Raw genomic sequence first — 23,967 nt, forward strand, 5'->3', positions numbered from 1 at the left:
GGTTTGCTGTTTTAAAACAATCATTTCAATTCTTCTGAATCTTTGACAGTTCTTGAACACAAACACTGATTTGCTCATCAATTATTATGATGTGGATAAACGTTCTTTTTGAGATTACATAGGTGGAGGAAATGAGAGGTTCAAAATGACACATCCTCATATTTATATTAACCATATCAATCTCATCATGGACAGTGGGATTTTGGAGACTCTTTGGAGGGGCAGATCTACTCTTTCAAGCCTGTACATGAAGTCTAAATCTAACAATTCCCAGCTCAGCAGAAAAACTGACATTAATTTTGGACCTGACAACAATAATCCTGTAACCGATAAAAGTTCTCTTTTTAAAAAGTAGAGTTTCTCATGTTCTGAACATTGGCCCCTCTCTGGTGTCTTGAACCCACAAAGTCTTCATGGTACTAATTTCATAGCAGCTGTCAGAATTTATAGATCAGTCTACTTTAAAGAGCTATGGGCACCTCACACTAGTGGATCCTCTGCTTTCTCTTTGTGAAGGGCAGTGCACTTTCTAAACAGGCTTGGAATCGGAGTTTTAGTATTATACAAATTACATACCTTCAGTTTTGAATTGGCAATGAAGATTGGATAAAGAAAATTAAGTTGTCAATTTTTTGTCAGTAATGATGTACCATTCCCTTCTGCATTGAAAGTTGTGCACTTGCAGTACTTTTTTAAATAAGCTGTATGCTTCCTATATATTTAGTCTTTTGAGGGGGGAAACTATTGTGCAGATACTGTATTTATGCTATTCATGGATCTGATGGACACAACACACGTTATTTGGGTTACACAGGTTTAACCAATGATACTAACTCTGCCATGGATTAGGCCTCATCTTGCCGCCGCTCACCTTGCCACGCCACCACTGCCCTTGCCCCGGGGCCTCCTCGGCAGGACCCACCCGACAACGCCCTCCTTGGCGGGGCCGAACGGCCCGAACAGCTTTTCAATGGGAATCTTCCCCCAACCCTCCTTTCTGACATTTTTGAAATCCTGAAATACCTGAACCTGGGCTCGGGTGTTTCCGGATTAGTGACGTCAGGAAACAAATCAAAGCCCAGAATCCGGAACGGCCTCGGTCCTGAGGGTTCCAGATTTTAGGTGCTGTACCTGTATGCTGTATTCGCTGCTCATGATGTGGTGGTCTCTACATTGAATGATCGCTTTGCTGAAAACCTCCATCCAGCCTGCAAGCGAGACCCTGAGCTTCCAGTCACTTGCCATTTTAATTCCCCACCCCACTCCCACTTTAGCATTTCTGTCCTCGGCCTACTACATTGTTCCAATGAAGCTCGAGGAACAGCACCTCATCTTTCGATTAGCCACTTTACAGCCTGCTAGACTCGACATGAGTTCAACAATTTCAGCTCGTAAGCACTGCTCCTATATTTTTCAGACAGCGGGTGCTGGTAATTCTGTTGCCATTTACAGCTCCACACCCATCTTTTGTCATTATCACTCCTGCTTTCCACCCTATGCATTCCCTTTTGTTCTTGCCTCCCCTCTCTCCTTTTTCTGCCTCTGCTTTTGTTTAAATCTGTTGCCTCTAACATTTTACAGTTCTGACAAAAGGTCACAGACCTGAAATGTTTCTCTCTCCACAGATGCTGTTTGGCCTGAGTATTTCCAGCATTTTCTGATCATTTTAGCCAGGTTGCGATCTTCCATGTTTTTCAACTCTCAGCTCATGCATTCCACTTTGTTTTGTATTTTAAAAATCTCCTGGTCAGCTGCATCTGGAGGTTCTTTTCAGAACTATAAAGTCTGTCAGAAATGCTTTCAACCACTTTGCATATGTTTAAAGTGCAATCACTGATGCAGGCAAACATGATAGCCATTTTATGCACTGTGAGGTCCCACAAACAGCCATGAAATGAATGACCAGTTAGTTTGCTTTTGTTGGCCAACACACTGAACTCCCTCTAATGCTATGGGCTCTTTAATGGCTATCATGTAGTGACCCCAGTATTCCTGACCAGAATGGAGCTGATCATTAATCAAGCCTGGAGACTGCACTGCTTTAAGTGACTGCTGGTGATTTTGTGCATATCATGGGCTCAAAATTGGCCCCCTGCCGATTTTTGGCGCACTCACCCAAGGTGCGCCGCTTTTGTCCGCCTCCAAGCGCACCGAAAATCTTCCTCCCGACTGGCCGCTGTCCGGCCTCTCCTCTATGGTGGCGTAGCTTGGCCAGTGGATTGGGGGCGGAGCCAGCATTCCGCTGCTGAAAACTGTGCCGGTACGTCTGCACGCACGCACAGTAGCTCGCCCCCAGCGCGTCCTGCAACCTGTGAGGGACCCAATGCTTGCAGTTGCCGTCCCTATCCCTGGCCAAGTGGTTTCTGGTCATCCCGCCCCTATCCCTGGCCGAGTGGTCAGATGAAGGTAGGATTTCTATTTTTTATTTGTTATTGAATGCTTATTACTTTTTGTGCTTTAAGTCTTAGTGCTTTAGAATGTACCTGTCTGCGCTGATTTCTTAACTCTCCAAGGGTTTTCTGTGCGGCCACAAGTGGCCACATACGCTGGCCTAAGTTAGTTTGGAGCAACTATTAGCTGTCCAAAGTGGCTTAAATGGCCAAAACTGGCATAAGTGGCTGGTAATGCCTCCTTTTGGGGAAAAAAAACTAAACTTAAAAAAAAAAAATCCTAACTAACTTACTTACACTGGTGCAAATTGAACGTGCAAAATGGGGATTTTTAAGATACTCCAGAAAAATCAAGTTGCTCAAAAAAAAAACAGCAACTCCTCGGCAATTTTGGGCCCAATGTGTGTAACTATCCTCCTCTCATTGTGTTTTGCTGAAGCAATCGCCCAGCTTTTAGCAGGAATACTTGCTGTAATTTCAGTCATGTTATATTTGCTGTTTTTCATAGAAAAACTCATTAAATAGACTCTAGATTGTTTGCTGCGGTGCATTGTTTAACTAAATTCTGTTTGCTGAGTAGATAAACTTTGAGTCCTGCCCAGGCTCCAACTCATTGGCTGATAGTGATGTGAATAGACACTGCTCTTAATAGCTACTGGAACAAAGAAGCACAGCCTTCATATTAACATCTCTGCTCCTCCAACAGAGCAGCAATCCATCAATAATATGCTGGGGTGTCTGTCTTGGTTATGCATTTGTGTCGATGAGTGGGCTTGAACCCACAATGTTCTGCCTTGCCATTACCAAAATGGACCTCTGGGCTTTGAGCAGAATTTCAACTGCTTGAATCAGTGGCAAGACCTAGCATTGCTTTGACTTGGGCTGTAGTGAATTTGCATGTTTTGAGGATAACTACCTCCGTTTTGCCTCGAATGTGATTTAGATTGCAAACACCAGCAAATAAGGTTGCCAACTTTGGATGTATTCCTGGAGGTTTCATCATGATCAATCACTCTTCCAGTCAAACAGCCTTGCTCCCCACATCTCCAATATTTTTATACTGAATAAATGAAAGTTTTTGAAGAAAATGAGACTTTTTTTTCTAACTGCCCCAATGATTTTCCTGCAGTGTGCAGGAGATTAACAATCGCAATCAATATCTAAGCACTAAACTTTTTAACTGAGCTTTGAATACCTCTCTACCTTTCTACTGGTGCCACTCTCCACTGATAGAAAATAAAAATGAGTCATACATGGACGATAAGTCACTATTGTTTGTCTTTTATGCCCTCTTCATACAGATGCTTTTTACACTGTCTAACCGTGGCTTTCCAAATTGGTTGTCAAAGTTTATTATCTGACTTTTTTTGCAGAATTTTAATTTGCAGCATTCATTGTCTGATGGGTCAGGCTGGATGGACCAGAGGGTCTTTTCCTGTCATTCTTTGTATGTTGAAACTTGCTCCTCTGGTACTGCAGATTGGGAAATGCTATTTGTACGAATTCAAAATTGTATGAAACTGTCATTCTTTAAGGTTCCATTTTTTAAAAATTATACATTGTGACAGAAGAAAAAGAAAACTTACTGTTGTGTGGATGAGAAACTGCCCTCCTGTCAACTATGTATTCAGCTAATAGGAGATGTACGATAGCAGTCCACCTCTCTTGTTCTCCTGCCCCCTCTTTTCCTCCCCCTCTTTTCTCTTCTATTCTCTCCCCTCCCTCCCCATGTTCGCTCTCGCTCGTCTCCCCCCCCGCCCCGTACACGCGCTCTCTCGTCCGCGCACCCCCCGCCCCATCATCTGCCCCCCACCACACCCAAAAGGGATCCGAGGCTCTTGGCAGCCATTTCAAATTAAACCTTCCACCATGGAAGGACCATCTCAGAATGTCTACTTTATATTACGAATCAATTTATTTATTCAACAGGTTAATGAAGAAATTGTGCAGTTAGTAATGTGCAATTAAACCCATCATCAATGATCGATAAAGTAGTTTGCTACCAAGCCAAAAACATAATTCAATGTTTCTTTTCTGATGCCTGAGAAAACAGGGGAACATGACTAACTGCTTTTTTCCCAGGAAGAGATAAGCATGCAGATGCAAAGTATGGTCTTGGTGAAGACTATGCTTTAACAGAAACTCATGTTTGAGAACCGACATGGATACGTGATTAGCAGTTGTCGGAAAGAAAGTAGGCTGTGGGGGAATGGCGTTTGCAAAAGCCCAACAAAGACCCACAATTTGGGACTGAAGTAGTCTTTGGGCATATGAATGTCACCTGCCTTAGTTCCTACTGTTGGTAGCCTCCTATTGCCCCCTCTAGTTAGGAGATATGGGGGAGCAACTTGTATGGGTTAATGCTTGTCGAACACCAGACGACATTTTCCATTATAAAATGAGCCCACACCTTGTGCTCGGGGAAGAGTAATAGCGTAACTAAGGAACCACAGCCTGTAATAACCGCACATCTACCCTGAACACAACCCATGTGAGTTTGACCTTTGTTTCTTAGTATTCGATTGCTGTTTGGTATACTGTACCCGAGTTTGTTTTATTCCAAATAAAAGTACTCAACTGTTTTCAAGTGATTTGTGTCAGACTTTCCTAGCTCTTTCTGCAAGGAGGCATAATGGCCGCCTGTGTTCATTTAAGTACAGCGGCCTGTATGTGGATGTCTCCCCTGTCCCCCAGACCCTTTGTTGCTGAACTTTAGATCACTTTGTTTTCGTGGCCTCCGCAAGGCAGCTTTACACGCCCTCTTCTCCCACTCCCACCCCCACCCCGCCAACCAATCCTACCTTTTTCGTGAAGGAGCCAGCCTTCACTCATTAGTTCTACATGGTACTCTAGTTGAAGTAATATCTGAATGTGTGGCTCCTTTTGAATTGGGCAGTGCCAGCACCAACTGTACTGTTAGGTGCAGACCCACCAATGTGATTGGGCACTTTATAGAAACTGACTATACAAAACTAAGGGACGTAGTCAACCAGAAAGCTTGGCCTGGAGTTGGCAAATGACTACAATGGGGCAGTGACTCAGTTTCTTCACATTGGGCACATGAGCTAGTGCTGTCCAATTTTCCAATGATCTTGCATTTAAATGCAAAGAATTCAACTGTAAAACTCTTGAGGTAACTTCAGTGTATCTCATATGATTGCAATTTGACTTTGTAAGCGAGTATTCTAATTAATTTCACTTAAGACTATTGAACTATTTTTTGACATAATAAATACAAACGTCAAGTCCGTAATTAAAAAAAGGCACAGCAGCTTGTGAACACATGAACGAGATGTTAAAACTCTGGTAAACATGAGCATAACATCATTGTGAGAGCACCATCTCCACAAGGACTGCAGTGGTTCAAGGACAAGGCCTCTCATCACCACCTTTGGGCAATTGGTGCTAGGCAATAACTAGCTTTGCTGGTGAGAACAAATAATAGACAGACAAAAATGAATGAAAAAAAGAAATCCACAATGTAGATATGAAACTGCAGGCAAATGACGAAGCCCAGGAGCCAACACTTTGATTGCTGTTGAAGTGGAGAAGAGATTGCTTGCAATGGTTGTTACACTCTGTTCCACTCCATAGCACTTTATCTCCATAAGTCAGTATTGTAGCCAGCTTGCAAGGATGTGGAGCCAAGTTTCAGACCACAGTTGACCATTATTGCCATGGCAGCCTGATGCTGTATGGTAATTGCATGTGACCTTGAAGCAGATAGCATGGTATGGTATTTGCCCCTCTTGGCAAATGTCTGCTCAGTGTCTGCATTCTACCACTACAATGCCATTCAAAGTGGGTGGTAGAGGTAGGAAAATCCAGGCTTAAGCATCCATTAACCTCTGGAATACTCATTTGGTCCTCTGGTGAGCCTCCATTTCATGGCCTGTCTCTTCAGAGGAACAAAGTTTGGCCAAAGGACTTCCTACTTTGCTGGCAAACATAAGTATAACACAAAAATATCCTCCGTGAAGCATGCACTACAAGATGGGATCAGGTTTGTATTTTGGTGACATCTTTTACATTAAGATTTCCTGATTATTTTACTCTACCTTCAGTCCCAGATTTTTGGAAGTCTCGTATCTCAACAAAGTGCCTTTGGATAGCAAGTCAGTTGGGTTTTTAAATCCTCAATAATGAAGGCTGTTGGAAAATTAGATTGTTCGCTATGTTCTCTTTTTGAACAGGTAGCTTTGTACAACATCACGTTTCTCCAACAAAGACAAATTGCTCTTGTTTCTCTCTCCCTCTGCTACCAACAACATGATCGAACAAACACTCCTCTTCCAAAGGCCACACTTTCATTGTCCAGCTCAGTGCAACTGCCCTTGTTTCATTGCATTCTTGCTCAACAGATTGCAGCCAGAGCCACTGGAAATTTGTTCGGGGGTTCTGGAAAGCGGCCACTATAGCCAGCAACAGATCAGCATTGATCCCGTCTAGCTAGGGTTTCTGACAATTGTCCACAGGTTCTAATGGCCAATAGGGAGAACCTGTGAGGCAATGTGTCCATCTTTAACAATGACTTCTGATTCTCACGCTGTCATAGAAACATAGAAAATAGGTGCAGGAGTAGGCCATTCGGCCCTTCTAGCCTGTACCGCCATTCAATGAGTTCATGGCTGAACATTCAACTTCAGTACCCCATTCCTGCTTTCTCGCCATACCCCTTGATCCCCCTAGTAGTAAGGACCTCATCTAACTCCTTTTTGAATATATTTAGTGAATTGGCCTCAACAACTTTCTGTGGTAGAGAATTCCACAGGTTCACCATTCTCTGGGTGAAGAAGTTCCTCCGCATCTCGGTCCTAAATGGCTTACCCCTTATCCTTAGACTGTGACCTCTGGTTCTGGACTTCCCCAACATTGGGAACATTCTTCCTGCATCTAACCTGTCTAACCCCGTCAGAATTTTAAATGTTTCTATGAGGTCCCCTCTCATTCTTCTGAACTCCAGTGAATACAAGCCCAGTTGATCCAGTCTTATAATGTTTCCACCCAGTTTCGAACCGGGGACTTTTCGCATGTTAAGCAAACGTGATAACCACTACACTACAGAAACACTGCGATTGACACTGTCACCCCTGGAGTTCCCCCAGTGATCAATCCCTTGCCCCCTCCTTCCTCATGTAATTTGCAGATGTGGTAGCTTCCACATATATACTCAACACTCTGCTTTATCTCTCCTGAGTCATCCAATGCATCTCCACTGGCAGACTGCTTGTTTAACATGCAGTTTCAGATGAATCATCATTTTATCCAGCTGACCATTAGGAAGACTGAAGCCATCAGCTTTGGCTCACACCACAATTCCATCCCGCTCTCAGCCACTGTCTCAGGCTGAACCAGACTGTTTGCAACCTGACTATCATTATTGATCCTGAGCTGCACTTCTGCCCCCATATCTCCTCCTGAACAAAGACCACCTATTTCCACCTGCGTCTGCCCGAAGCTCAGCCCATCTTCTACTGAAGCACTCCTCCATACCTTTGTCATACCAAATCTCAACTATTCCCATGCTCTCCTGGACAACTTCCCATCCTCCACTCTCTAAACTTCCATTCATCCAAAACTCTACTGTCCATATTCTATCTTGTGCCTAGTCCCACTTCCCCATCTTCCAAGTCCTTGCTGGCCTATATAGGCTCCCATTCCCACAATACCTCAAATTTAAAATTTACATCCTTGTGTTTAAATCCGTTGCTATTTCTGTAACCCCTACATACCCCCACCCCCTCCGCCCAGAAAATGCTCCATCTTGTGACTCCAGCCTCCTGTGCTCCTGTCCCCTTCACGCCAACATTGGTGGCTGTGCTTTCAGTTGCCTAGGCTTCACACTCTGGCTATCCCTCCCTAAACTCCTCCCTGCCTTATGACCTCCTTGAAACCGTTCCTTTGGCCCCTCATAATTTAGTTTGCCATCCATTTGTTTTCCTTATGCCTAGATGACGTGCCTTGAGACATTTCTCTACATGAGAGAGGAGGTATTAAGGGGTTTAACAGCTTTGAAAGTGGATAAGTCCCCAGACCCAGATGAAATGTATGTCAGTCTGTTAAGCAAAGCAAAAGAAGAAATAGCAGAGGCTTTGACGATCATTTTCCAATTCTCTCTGGCTTCAGGTGTCAGCCTAACCTCAGTGGTGGGAAAATTATTGGAAAAAATCTTGAAGGACAGGATAAATCGTCACTTAGAAAGACACGGATTAATCAAGGATAGTCAGCATAGATTTGTTAAGGGAAGGTCATGTCTGACTAACCTGATTGAATTTTTTGATGAAGTAACCAAGAGGCTCGATGAAAGCAAAGCAATTGATGTAGTGAATATGGATTTTAGTAAAGTTTTTGATAAGGTCCCACATGGCCAACTGGTCACAAAAATAAAAGTCCATGTGATCGAGGGCAAAGTGGCAAGTTGGATCCAAAATTGTCTGAGGCAGGAAGCAAAGGGTAATGGTTGATGGGTGTTTTTGCAACTAGAAGGATGTTTCCAGTGGGGTTCTGCAGGGCTCTGTACCAGGTCCCTTGCTTTTTGTGATATACATCAATAATCTAGACTTGAATATAGCAGGTATGATTAAGAAATTTGCAGATGATACTAAAATCGGCTGTGTGGTTGATAATGAAGAAGAAAGCTGCAGACTGCAGGTGGGCAGAACAGTGGCGAATGGAATTTAATCCAGAGAAGTGTGAGGTAATGCATTTTGGGAGGACTAACAAGGAAAGGGAATACACATTAAATGGTACTCGGGCCAGCATCCCGAGAGGAGCGGCGCAGGAGTACACAGGGCGGCGGCAGCTTGGAGCAGCGGCAGTCGGGAGGAGACCAGCTGGTGCAGGGGCTGAAGGTAAAACAAAAAGAGAAAGCTCGAAGGGTGACATCACAGCCAAATGGGTAAGTGATTGGCTGGTGGATTGGTGAGCATTTAATCTTTTTATTCTTTTTATTTCCTTATCAGTAGGTAACCTTTGACATTGTTGCCAAATTAAGTTAATTTAAGTGTTAAGTCATGGCAGGAGAGCCCAGACCCGTGTCATGCTCCTCCTGTGCTATGTGGAAACTCGGACATTTCTGTCCCTGATGACTACATATGCAGGAAATATGTCCTGCTGCAGCTCCTGACAGACTGCATTGCAGCACTCGAGCTGTGCATGGATTCACTCTGGTGCATCCGCGATGCTGAGGATGTTGTGAATAGCACATTTAATGAGTTGGTCACGCCACAGGTAAAGATTACACGGGCAGATAGGGAATGGGTGACCATCAGGCACAGCAGTGGAAGGAAGGTAGTGCAGGGGTCCCCTGCGGTCATCCCCCTCCAAAACAAACACTGTTTTGGGTACTATTGGGGGATGACTCATCGGGGAGGGCAGCAGCAGCCAAGTTCATGGCACCATGGGTGGCTCTGCTGCACAGGAGGGCAGGAAAAAGAGTGGGAGAGCGATAGTGATAGGGGATTCGATTGTAAGGGGAATAGATAGGCGTTTCTGCGACCGCAATCGAGACTCCAGGATGGTATGTTGCCTCCCTGGTGCAAGGGTCAAGGATGTCTCTGAGCGGCTGCAGGGCATTCTGGAGGGGGAGGGTGAACAGCCAGTTGTCGTGGTGCATATAGGTACCAACGATATAGGTGTAAAAACGGGATGGGGTCCTACAAGCTGAATTTAGGGAGTTAAGAGTTAAATTAAAAAGCAGGACCTCAAAGTTAGTAATCTCAGGATTGCTACCAGTGCCATGTGCTAGGCAGAGTAGAAATAGCAGGATAGCTAAGATGAATATGTGGCTTCAGGGTGGTGCAGGAGGGAGGGATTCAAATTCTTGGGATATTGGGAACGATTCTGGGGGAGGTGGGACCAGTCCAAACTGGAAGGTTTGCACCTGGGCAGGAATGGAACCAATGTCCTAGGGGAGTGTTTGCTAGTGCTGTTGGGGAGGGATTAAACTAATATGGCAGGGGGAGGGGAACCTATGCAGGGAGATAGAGGGAAATAAAATGGGGGCAGAAGCAAAAGATAGAAAGAAGAAAAGTAAAAGTGGAGGGCAGAGAAACCCAAGGCAAAAATCAAAAAAGGGCCACATTACAGAAAAATTCTAAAGCAACAAAGTGTGTTAAAAAGACAAGCCTGAAGGCTCCGTGCCTCAATGAGAGGAGTATTCGCAATAAGGTGGACGAATTAACTGCAGGCAGATATTAATGAATATGATATAATTGGGATTACGGAGACATGGCTCCAGGGTGACCAAGGCTGGGAACTCAACATCCAGGGGTATTCAACATTCAGGAAAGATAGACAGAAAGGAAAAGGAGGTGGGGTAGCGTTGCTGGTTAAAGAGGTAATTAATGCAATAGTAAGGAAGGACATTAGCTTGGATGATGTGGAATCAGTATGGGTGGAGCTGCAGAATACCAAAGGGCAGAAAACGCTAGTGGGAGTTGTGTACAGACCACCAAACAGTAGTAGTGAGGTTGGGGACAGCATCAAACAAGAAATTAGGGATGCGTGCAATAAAGGTACAGCAGTTATCATGGGCGACTTTAATCTACATGTAGATTGGGCTAACCAAACTGGTAGCAATACGGTGGATGAGGATTTCCTGGAGTGTATTAGGGATGGTTTTCCAGACTAATATGTCGAGGAACCAACTAGAAGGCTGGTCATCCTAGACTGGGTGATGTGTAATGAGAAAGGACTAATTAGCAATCTTGTTGTGCGAGGGCCCTTGGGGAAAAGTGACCATAATATGGTAGAATTCTTTATTAAGATGGAGAATGACACAGTTAATTCAGAAACTAGAGTTCTGAACTTAAGGAAAGGTACCTTCGATGGTATGAGATGTGAATTGGCTAGAATAGACTGGCGAATGACACTTAAAGGGCTGATGGTGGATAGGCAATGGCAAACATTTAAAGATCATATGGATGAACTTCAACAATTGTACATCCCTGTCTGGAGTAAAAATAAAACTGGGAAGGTGGCTCAACCGGGGCTAACAAGGGAAATTAGGGATGGTGTTAAATCCAAGGAAGAGGCATATAAATTGGCCAGAAAAAGCAGAACCCGAGGACTGGGAGAAATTTAGAATTCAGCAGACGAAGACAAGGGTTTAATTAGGAGGGGGAAAATAGAGTATGAGAGTAAGCTTGTAGGGAACATTAAAAACTGACTGCAAAAGCTTCTATAGATCTGTGAAGAGAAAAAGATTAGTGAAGACAAACATAGGTCCCTTGCAGTCAGAATCAGGTGAATTTATAATGGGGAACAAAGAAATGGCAGACCGATTGAATAAATTCTTTAGTTCTGTCTCCACGAAGGAAGACAAATAACCTTCCGGAAGTACTAGGGGACTGAGGGTCTAGCGAGAAGGAGGAACTGAAGGAAATCCTTTAGTCAGGAAATTGTGTTCTGGAAATTGATAGGATTGAAGGCCGATCGATCTCCAGAGCCTGATAGTCTGCATCCCAGAGTAATTAAGGAAGTGGTCCTAGAAATGGTGGATGCATTGGTGATCATTTTCCAACAGTCTGTCGACTTTGGATCAGTTCCTATGGACTGGAGGGAAGCCAATGTAACCCCACTTTTTAAAAATGGAGGGAGAGAGAAAACGGGGAATTATAGCCTGACATCAGTAGTGGGGAAAATGTTGGAATCAATTATTAAAGACTTAATAGTGCATTTGGAAAGCAGTGACCGGATCGGTCCAAGTCAGCATGGATTTATGAAAGGGAAATCATGCTTGACAAATCTAGAATTTTTTGAGGATGTAACTAGTAGAGTGGACAAGGGAGAACCAGTGGATGTGGTGTATTTGGACTTTCAAAAGGCTTTTGACAAGGTCCCACACAAGAGATTGGTGTGCAAAATTAAAAGACATGGTATTGGGGATAATGTATTGACGTGGATAGAGAACTGGTTGGCAGACAGGAAGCAAAGAGTCGGGATAAACGGGTCCTTTTCAGAATGGCAGGCAATGACTAGTGGGGTGCCGCAGGGCTCAGTGCTGGGACCCCAGCTATTTAGAATATACCTCAATGATTTAGATGAAAGAATTGAGGGTAGTATCTCCAAGTTTGCAGATGATACTAAGCTGGGTGGCGGTGTGAGCTGTGAGGAGGATGCTAAGAGGCTGCAGGGTGATGTGGACAGGTTTGCTGAGTGAACAAATGCATGGCATGTGCAAAGTTAAAGCACATGGGATTGGGGGTAATGTGCTGACATGGATTGAGAAATGGTTGTCAGACAGGAAGCAAAGAGTAGGAGTAAATGGGTATTTTTCAGAATGGCAGGCAGTGACTAGTGGGGTACCGCAAGGTTTTTTGCTGGGACCCCAGCTGTTTACATTGTACATTAATGATTTGGGCGAGGGGATTAAATGTAGTATCTCCAAATTTGCGCATGACACTAAGTTGGGTGGCAGTGTGAGCTGCGAGGAGGATGCTATGAGGCTGCAGAGTGACTTAGGTTAGGTTAGTGGGCAAATGCATGGCAGATGAAATATAATGTGGATAAATGTGAGGTTATCCACTTTGGTGGTAAAAACAGAGAGACAGATGACAGATTAGGAAAACGGGAGGTGCAACGAGACCTGGGTGTCATGGTACATCAGTCATTGAAGGTTGGCATGCAGGTACAGCAGGTGGTTAAGAAAGCAAATGGCATGTTGGCCTTCATAGCGAGGGGATTTGAGTACAGGGGCAGGGAGGTATTGCTACGGTTGTACAGGGCCTTGGTGAGGCCACACCTGAAGTATTGTGTACAGTTTTGGTCGTCTAACTTGAGGAAGGACATTCTTGCTATTGAGGGAGTGCAGCGAAGGTTCACCAGACTGATTCCCGGGATGGCGGGACTGACATATGAAAAAAGACAATCAACTGGGCTTGTATTCACGAGTTCAGAAGAATGAGGGGATCTCATAGAAACGTTTAAAATTCTGATGGGTTTAGACAGGTTAGATGCAGGAAGAATGTTCCCAATGTTGGGGAAGTCCAGAACCAGAGGTCGCAGTCTAAGGATAAGGGGTAAGCCATTTAGGACTGAGATGAGGAGAAACTTCTTCACCCAGAGAGTGGTGAACCTGTGGAATTCTCTGCCACAGAAAGTTGTTGAGGCGAATTCACTAAATATATTCAAAAAGGAGTTAGATATAGTCCTTACTACTAGGGGGATCAAGGGGTATGGTGAGAAAGCAGGAATGGGGTACTGAGGTTGCATGTTCAGCCATGAACTCATTGAATGGCGGTGCAGGCTCGAAGGGCCGAATGGCCTACTCCACCTATTTTCTATGTTTCTATGGCAGATGCAGTATAATGTGGATAAATGTGAGGTAGTCCACTTTGGTGGCAAAAACACAAAGGCAGAATATTATCTGAATGGCGGCAGATTAAGAAAAGGGGAGGTGCAACGAGACCTGGGTGTCATAGTACATCAGTCATTGAAGGTTGGCATGCATGTGCAGCAGGCGGTGAAGAAGGCAAATGGCATGTTGGCCTTCATAGCTAGGGGATTTGAGTATAGGAGCAGGGAGATCTTACTGCAGTTGTACAGGGCCTTGGTGAGGCCTCACCTGGAATATTGTGTTCAGTTTTGGTCTCCTAATCTGAGGAAGGATGTTCTTGCTATTGAGGGAGTGCAGTGAAGGTTCACCAGATGATTGCTGGGATGGTAGGACTGACACATGAGAGACTGGATCGACTGGACCTGTATTCACTGGAGTTTAGAAGGATGAGAGGGGATCTCATAGAAACATATAAAATTCTGACGGGACTGGACAGGTTAGATGCAAGAACAATGTTCCCGATGTTGGGGAAGTCCACAACCAGGGGTCACAACCTAAGGATAAGGGGTAAGCCATTTAGGACCAAGATGAGGAGAAACTTCTTCACTCAGAATTGTGAATCTGTGGAATTCTCTACCACAAAAAATTGTTGATGCCAGTTCGTTAGATATATTCAAGAGGGAGTTAGATATGGCCCTTATGGCTAAAGGGATCAAGGGGTATGGAGAGAAAGCAGGAAAGGGGTCCTGAGGTGAATGATCAGCCATGATCTTATTGAATGGTGGTGCAGGCTCGAAGGACTGAATGGCCTACTCCTGCACCTGTTTTCTATGTTTCTATGTAGGATACTGAGGAGTGTAGAGAAACAAAGGGACCTTGGAGTGCAGATTCCTGAAAGTAGCAGGCCAGGTAGATAATGTGGTTAAGAAGGCATACGGAATGCTTGCCTTTTATTAGCCGAGGCATCGAATACAAGAGCAGGGCGGTTATGCTTGAACTGTATAAAACACTGGTTAAGCCACAGCTGGAGTACTGCATGCAGTTCTGGTCACCACATTACAAGAAGGACATGATTGCACTGGAGAGGATACAGAGGAGATTTACGAGGATGTTGCCGGGAGTGGAAAATCTAAGCAATGAGGACAGATTGGATGGGCTAGATTTGTTTTCATTGGAACAGAGGAGGCTGAGGGCAGAACTCAATGAGGTAAATAAAATTATGAGGGGCTTAGATTATAGTGGATAGAAAGGGCCTATTTCCCTTAGCAGAGGGGTCAACAACCAGTGGGCATAAATTTAAAGTAATTGGTTGAAGGTTTTGAGGAGAAATTTCTTCACAGAGGGTTGTGGGGTCTTGAACTTACTGCCTGAAGGGGTGGTAGAGGCAGAAACCCTCACCACATTTAAAAAGTACTTGGATGTGCACCTGAAGTGCCGTAACCTGCAGAGTTACGGACCTGGAGCTGGAAAGTGGGATTAGGCTGGATAGCATCTTGTTGGCCAGCATCGACACGATGGGCCAAAATGGTTAAGACACTATAACATTATGTTTACAATCAGTACTAGCTTGCTTCTCGGTTTCTATTGATCAGGTAAACCCTCTGATATCTTGAATGAGCTTGAATAAATTGTCAATCCATCCAAACCATATCCTTGATCATTTCAGTAATCTAGCTAATCTCCTAGACTTTTTCCTCACCTCTAATCCTAAATGTGACTCCTCACCACGGGGCTCCTCTGCTCCTGTCTGACATCTACTTCTTGCGCAATATACTGCAACGTATTATTCTCCGTAAACTTGTCCTTGTTTGGCACTATTGGATAAATGTTTTGTGACGCAGTGTTTCCGGCACAGAGCCTTGCTCAACAGCTAGGCAGCTCAGAGAAGATTCACTAGGTTGATTCCTGAGATGAAGGGGTTGACTTATGAAGAAAGGTTGGGCTTATGCTCATTGGAGTTTAGAAGAATGAGGTGATCTTATTGAAATATACAAGATACTGAGGGGGCTCAACAAGGTAGATGCAGAGAGGATGTTTCCCCTCATGGGGGAATCTAGAACTAGGGGCATAGTTTCAGAATAAGGGGTTGCCCATTTAAAACTGAAATGAGAAATTTCTCCTGAGGGTTGTAAACCTGTGGAATTCTCTTCCCCAGAGAGCTGTGGAGGCTGGGTCATTGAATATATTTAAGGTGGAGATAGACAGATTTTTGAGCGATAAGGGAGTGAAGGGTTATGGGGAGCGGACGGGGAAGTGGAGCTGAGCTCAGGATCAGATCAGCCATGATCTTATTGAATGGCAACGGAGGCTCGAGGGGCCAGATGCCCTACTCCTGCTCCAATTTCTTATGTTTTTCTAATAATCCAGAGACGTGAGTTCAAATCTCACCATGGCAGTTTGTGAACTTGAATTCAATTAGTTAATAGATCTGGAATTTATTTTAAAAAAAAACATCTAGTACATTAAACTACCAGATTGTTGTAAAAACCAAGTTGGTTTATTATTGTTCTTTAGGGAAGGAAACCTGCTTCTGTACCCTGTCTTGCCTATATGTGACTCCAGATGTGATGGACTCTTAACTATTCTCTGAAATGGTCACTTGGATGTATCAAATTGCTACAAAAAAGTTCAATAAGAATAAAACCAGATGGACCACCCAGTATCAACCGAGGCATTGGAATCAGACACAACATCCAGCCCAGTTGACCCTGCAACGTCCTCCTGACTAACAGCTGAGGACTTGGGCCAAAATTGGGAAATGCCTAGTCAAGCAACAGCCTGGCACAGTCATACTTACAGAATCATACCTTTCACCCAATGTCCCTGATTCTTCCAGCTCAACTGTGCCACCACCTCTGCTGTGTCATATCTTATTTAAAAAAGGAGGGAGACAGAATGCAGGAAACTGTAGACCAGTTAGCTTAACATCGGTCATTGGGAAAATGCTGGAGTCCATTATTAAGGAAGTATTAGGGCATTTAGAAAATCATAATACAGTCGAGCAGAGTCGGCATGGATTTATGAAAGGGGAATCATGTTTGACAAATTTGCTGGAGTTTTTTGAGGATGTAATGAGCAGGGTGGATAAAGGGGAACCAGTAGATGTTGTGTATTTGGATTTCCAGAAGGCATTCGATAAGGTGCCACGTAACAGGTTACTGCACAAGATAAAAGCTCACCGGGTTGGGGGTAATAATTAGCATGGATAGAGGATTGGCTAACTAACAGAAAACAGAAAATCGGGATAAATGGGTCATTTTCAGGTTGGCAAACTGTAACTAGTGGGGTGCCACATGGATCAGTGCTGGGGCCTCAACTATTTACAATCTATATTAATGACTTGGGTGAAGGGACCGAGTGCAACTTAGCCAAATTTGCTGATACAAAGATCAGTGGGAAGTCAAGTGGTGAGGACGACGCAAAGAATCTGCAAAGGGATTATAGATAGGCCAAGTGGGCAAAAATTTGGCTGATGGACTATAATGTGGGAAAATGTGAGGTTATCCACTTTGGTAGGAAAAAGAAAAAAGCAAATTATTATTTAAATTGGGAGAAATTACTATTGTGTTCCTAACACAGATGAGGCTGCACACTGGGAGGTTAAAGTAACAGTGACCTCTGTCTTTAATAAGACACTCCAGAGTGAGGAACAGGCCTTGGGAGCCGGCTTATATACAGTGCTCCCAAGGGATGCTGGAATCCCTTGGGACTTCAGGGGATGAGCTCCCTGGTGGCGGAACATGGGAGTGCATGCTTTACAGATACACAACATCACTCCCCCTGCCCGCCAAAGCCCAAAGTCAAAGTGAAAACTATTTACAAGGTGAGGCAGTTGGAAGCCTTTCTTTCCCTGGTGGACCGCCTCGGTACAAATGTCCGTTCTGGTGTGTTAGCTGTGCCCTTGCTGGGCTGGCGTCTTGTTGGCCTTACAGGACTGCTAGGTGAGCCTGGGCTGTTGAGCATGATGGGTTTGATTTCCTGGTCCGGCATGGTGTTGATCCTTTGGGTGTGTGTTGTGGGCTCGAAAAAGGTGGTGTCTGCTGTGGGTTGTTCAAGGCAGCCTGTAAACCGCAGCCTCGTTTGGTCCAGGTGCCTTCTGAAAATTTGTCCATTGTCTAGTTTGACTACAAACACCCTATTCCCTTCTTTAGCTATCACCGTGCCCGCGATCCACTTGGGACCATGTCCATAGGTTAGCACATACACGGGGTCATTCAGATCAATTTCCCGTGACACAGTGGCGCGACCATCGTTTACATTTTGTTGCTGCCGCCTGCTCTCTACCTGATCATGTAGGTTGGGGTGAACCAATGAGAGTCTGGTTTTAAGTGTCCTTTTCGTGAGTAGCTCAGCCGGGGGCACCCCTGTGAGCGAGTGGGGTCTCGTGCGGTAGCTGAGCAGTACTCGGGACAGGCGGGTTTGGAGTGAGCCTTCTGTGACTTGTTTAAGGCTCTGTTTGATGGTTTGTATTGCCTGCTCTGCCTGCCCATTGGAGGCTGGTTTAAACGGGGCTGAGGTGACATGTTTGAGCCCATTGCGGGTCATGAATTCTTTAAATTCGGCACTGGTGAAACATGGCCCGTTGTCACTGACCAGTATGTCGGGCAGGCCGTGGGTGGCAAACATGGCCCTCAGGCTTTCAATGGTGGCAGTGACTGCTTCCTGACATTATTTCACATTCAATCCATTTTGAAAAAGCATCCACCACCACCAGGAACATTTTACCGAGAAACTGGCCCACATAGTCGACATGAATCCTCGACCATGGTCTGGAGGGCCAGGACTACAAACTTAGTGGTGCCTCGCTAGGTGCGTTGCTCAACTGAGCACACACGCTGCATTGCCGTACACAGGACTCTAAGTCAGAGTTGATACCGGGCCACCACATGTGGGCTCTGGCTATCCGCTTTCATCATTACCATACCAGGGTGTGTGCTGTGGAGAACTGAGATGAACGTCTCCCTGCCCTTTTTTGGTAGCATTATGCAATTACCCCACAACAGGCAGTCTGCCTGAATGGACAGCTCGTCCTTTCGCCGCTGGAACAGCTTGATTGGCTCTTGCATTTCAACGGGGATGCTGGTTCAGCTCCCATGCAGTACACAGTTTTTTATTAGGATTAGTAGAGGATCTTGGCTGGTCTAAGCCCTAATCTGGCGGGCTGTGACAGGTGATTTATCATTTTCAAACGCTTCCATGACCATCAACGGGCTGCGCCACCATCAAGTTTGCAGGCTGCGCCATTTCCACCCCCGTGGTGGGCAATGGTAGCCGACTGAGTTCTCGGTGCCTGGCCTGTGGCGGATGGTATAGTTATACGCTGATAGTGCGAGTGCCCACCTTTGTATGTGGGCTGAGGCATTAGTGTTTATCCCCTTGTTTTCAGCGAACCGGGATATGAGGGGCTTGTGATCGGTTTCCAGTTCAAATTTGAGGCCAAGCAGGTACTGATGCATTTTCTTTACCCTGAACACACACGCTAATGCTTCTTTCTCAATCATGCTGTAGGCCCTCTCGGCCTTAGACAAGCTCCTGGAATCATAGGCGACAGGTTGCAACTTCCCCGCAATGTTAGCTTGTAATACACATCCGACTCCGTACGATGACGCGTCACAAGTCTTTTACATGGGTTATACAATACAAGCAGCTTGTTGGAGCATAAAATGTTTCTGGCTTTCTCAAAAGCAATTACTTGGTTTTTGTCCCCATACCCAGTTCTCACCTTTACGCAATAACACATGTAGGTGCTCTAAGAGGGTGCTTAACCCCAGTAGGAAGTTACCAAAATAGTTGAGGAGTCCCAGGAACGACCGCAGCTCCGTGACATTCTGTGGCCTGGGTGTGTTCCTGATAGCCTCTGTCTTGGCGTCTGTGGGCCAAATGCCGTCCGCCGCGATCTTACTGCCCAAAACTCCACTTCTGTTGCCATGAAGACGCTCTTCAGCCGCAGCCCTACGGGATCCAGTCACTGGAGGACCTCCTCCAGGTTTTGTAGGTGCTCGGTGGTGTCCTGACCCGTGACCAATATGTCATCCTGAAAGACCACCGTGTGTGGTACCGACTTGAGTAGGCTCTCCATGTTTCTCTGGAAGATCGTTGCAGCCGACTGAATTCCAAACGGGCATCTGTTGATGCAAGTGAGGCCCTTCGAAGACTCCTCCAGCTCCTGCATCATGTAGGCCGAAGTCAGGTCGAGCTTGGTGAACGTCTTGCCTCCTGCCAGCGTTGCAAATAGGTCATCTGCCTTAGGTAGCGGGTATTGGTCCGATAGCGAGAAACGATTAATATTTTATAATCGCCGCAAATCCTGACTGTGCCATCACTTTTGAGTACTGGAACAATCAGGCTGGCCCACTCGCTGAATTCCACTAGGGAGATGATGCCCTCGCATTGCAGCCTGTCCAGTTCAATTTCCACACTCTCCCTCATCATGTGAGGTACCGCTCATGCCTTGCGGTGAATGGGTCGTGCCTCTGGGACCAAGTGGATCCGCACCTTCGCCCCGGAAAAGTTTCCAATGCCTGGCTCAAAAAGGGAGGAAATTTGTTAAGAACCTGTGTACTTGAGGCCTCATCGACATGTGATAGCGCTCGGATGTCATCCCAGTTCCAGCGGATTTTGCCCAGCCAGCTCCTTCCAAGCAGTGTGGGGCCATCGCCCGGGACAATCCAGAGTGGTGGTTCGTGCACCGTGCCCTCATAGGTGACCTTGACCATGGCACTGCCCAGGACAGTGATAAGTTCTTTTGTGTACGTTCTCAGTTTCGTGTGGATGGGGCTCGGGGCTGGTCTGAATGCCTTGTTGCACCACAGTCTCTCAAACACCTTTTTACTCATGATGGATTGGCTCGCGCCAGTGTCCAGTTCCATGGCTACGGGTAAGCCATTCAATTTTACGTTTAGCATTAAAGGTGGACATTTCGTCTCAAATGTGTGCACCCTGTGTACTTCAACAACTGCCTCCTCTCTCTGAGGCTCGAAATTGCTTTGATCCACCATGGACCGATCTTCCTCTGCCACATGGTTAGCAGGTTTTGCAGAGTTTGCAGCTTGTTTGCAAGCTCGTTGGAGGTGCCCTATTGTTCCACAGCTCTTGCTAACATACCCTTTGAAGCGGCATGAATAGGCTGAATGGAAGCCTCCACAATGCCAATAAGGTGTGAATTGCCTTGCATTCATCCTTTGTTGGGGACTCTGAGTCATCTGGGTCACCTGAGGCCTGCTGGCAGTTACAGACTCGTGAGTTCTGCCCTGTACATTTCTGCTCGCAAACATAGTTCCAGTTAATTTATGAACATTGCTAGCACTTGTGTGCTGAGAGATTTGTTTGGTGTTATCACTGGTGGACATAAAAGCCTGTGCTATCGCAATGGCCTTACTGAGGGACGGTGTTTCTACAGTCACAAGTTTTCATAGGATGGTCTCGTGGCCAATGCCCAGTACAAAAAAGTCTCTCAGCATTTGCTCCAGGTAGCCATCAAACTCACATTGTCCTGCAAGTCACCTTAGCTCGACGACGTAGCTCGCCACTTCCTGACCTTCAGATCGCTGGCACGTGTAGAACCGATACCTCGCCATCAGCACGCTCTCCCTCGGGTTAAGATGCTCCTGAACCAGTGTACACAGCTCCTCATATGACTTATCTGTGGGTTTCACTGGAGCCAGAAGATTCTTCATGAGGCTGTAGGGCGGTGCCCCGCAAACTGTAAGGAGGACCGCTCTCCTTTTTGCAGCGCTTCCTTCTCCGTCCATAAGAACACAAGAACATAAGAATTAGGAACAGGAGTAGGCCATCTAGCTCCTCGAGCCTGCTCCGCCATTCAACAAGATCATGGCTGATCTGGCCGTGGACTCGGCTCCACTTACCCGCCCGCTCCCCATAACCCTTAATTCCCTTATTGGTTAAAAATCTATCTTTCTGTGATTTGAATACATTCAATGAGCTAGCCTCAACTGCTTCCTTGGGCAGAGAATTCCACAGATTTACAACCCTCTGGGAGAAGAAATTCCTTCTCAACTCGGTTTTAAATTGGCTCCCCCGTATTTTGAGGCTGTGCCCCCTAGTTCTAGTCTCCCCGACCAGTGGAAACAACCTCACTGCCTCAATCTTGTCTATCCCTTTCATTATTTTAAATGTTTCTATAAGATCACCCCTCATCCTTCTGAACTCCAATGAGTAAAGACCCAGTCTACTCAATCTATCATCATAAGGTAACCCCCTCATCTCTGGAATCAGCCTAGTGAATCGTCTCTGTACCCCCTCCAAAGCTAGTATATCCTTCCTTAAGTAAGGTGACCAAAACTGCACGCAGTACTCCAGGTGCGGCCTCACCAATACCCTGTACAGTTGCAGCAGGACCTCCCTGTTTTTGTACTCCATCCCCCTCGCAATGAAGGCCAACATTCCACTCGCCTTCCTGATTACCTGCTGTACCTGCAAACTAACTTTTTGGGATTCATGCACGAGGACCCCCAGGTCCCTCTGCACTGCAGCATGTTGTACTTTCTCCCCATTCGTATTCTCGTCACCAGTTATTGTGTTCCTAACACAGATGAGGCTGCACACAGGGAGGTTAAAGTAACAGTGACCTCAGTCTTTAATAAGATACTCCAGAGTGAGGAACAGGTGTTAGGGGCAGGCTTATATACAGTGCTCCCAAGGGATGCTGGGATTACTTGGGACTTAAGGGGATGAGCTCCCTGGTGGTGGAACATCGGAGTGCATGCTTTACAGATACATAACAATTACAAAATGCTGAGGTACAGAGGGATCAGGGGGTCCTTGTACTAAAAGTTAGCATGAAGGTACAGCAAGTAGTCAGGAAGGCAAATGGAATGTTGGCCTTTATTGCAAGGGGGATGGAGTATAAAAGTAGGCAAGTACTGCTACAACTGTACAGGGTGTTGGTGAGATCACACCTGGAGTACTGCATACAGTTTTGTCTCCTTATTTAAAGGAGGGACATACTTGCATTGGAGGTAGTTTAGAGAAGGTTCACGAGGTTGATTCCTGAGATGAAGGGGTTGTTTTATGAAGAAAGATTGAGCAGGTTGGTCTTGTATTCATTGGAGTTTAGAAGAGAGGTGATCTTATTGAAGTGTATAGGATTATGAGGGGGCTTGACAGGGTAGATGCACAGAGGATGGTTCCCCTCATAGGGGAATGTAGAACTATGGGACATACTTTCAGAATAAGAGGTTGCCCATTTAAAATGGAAATGTGGAAGAATTTCTTCTGAGGGTCGTGAATCTTTGGAATTCTCTACCCCGGAAATACAGATTTTTGAATGATAAGACAGTCAAGGGTTATGAGGAGCGGGCAGGGAAATGGAGTTGACGCCAAGATCAGATCAGCCATGATCTTATTGAATGGCGGAGCAGACTCGAGGGGCCAAATGGCCTACTCCCGCTCTTATTTCTTATGTTCTGGCCCACTGGTGGCACAGTAAGGAAATCTCATAGCTTCAGGTCAAACATGGGCAACACCTACTGATTAGTCAAGCAACAGTCATATTGGCAGAATCATACCTATACCTCAGATGATGAATCAGTACACCTCCCTGTTGAACACCACTTGGAAGAAGCACTGAAGATAGCAACGGCACAGAAGAGTGACTCAGTAGCATCACTACCGACTGAGCTGGCCAAGTTCTGAAGGACTTAGCTGCCACACTGGGCTTCTGGTAGATGGTGGCTTCGCAGCTGTTTGGACCTCCCGCACAGCCGACTCACCAGCTTTTAAATATAAAAACAGTGCATACACGGATCTTTGAATGGGTTGCGGGGCCCCATTAAGGCCCTGCCAAAAATAAGAGGGAACATTGGATGTCAGTCTTCAGCCAATTCAATTCACTCCACGCGATATCAAGAAATGGCTGAGCGCACTCGATACAATAAAGGCTCTGAGCCCCAACAATATCCTGGCTGTCGTGCTGAAGACTTGTGCTCCAGAACTAGCTGCACCTCTCAGCAAGCTGTTCCAGTACAGCTACAACACTGGCATCTACCCGACAATGTTGAAAACTGCCCAGGTATGACCTGTCCACAACATCTAATTTGGCTATTCACCACCCCATCAGCCTATTTTCAATCATCAGCAAAGTAAGGGAAGGTGTCGTCGACAGTGCTATCAAGTGCCACTTACTCACCAATAACCTGTCCACCAATGCACATTGCAGCATTTGACTGAGTGTGGCTCCAAGGAACCCTAGTAAAATTGAAGTCAATGGGGATCAGAGGGAAAACTCTGGCTGGAGTCATACATAGCACAAATGAAGATGGTTGTGGTTGTTGGAGACCA

At 45.6% G+C, this 23,967-nt stretch overlaps 1 non-coding gene across 1 annotated transcript; it reads right to left on the bottom strand.

Moving 5' to 3' along the window:
- Positions 1–7,385: 7,385 nt before the first annotated feature.
- Positions 7,386–7,458, bottom strand: trnav-aac (transfer RNA valine (anticodon AAC)). Its single transcript has one exon. It is a non-coding gene; the product is annotated as a tRNA-Val (tRNA).
- Positions 7,459–23,967: the final 16,509 nt, after the last annotated feature.

This window comes from Pristiophorus japonicus, chromosome 7 (assembly GCF_044704955.1).
Source record: "Pristiophorus japonicus isolate sPriJap1 chromosome 7, sPriJap1.hap1, whole genome shotgun sequence".
In the NCBI taxonomy this organism is placed as follows: domain Eukaryota; kingdom Metazoa; phylum Chordata; class Chondrichthyes; family Pristiophoridae; genus Pristiophorus; species Pristiophorus japonicus.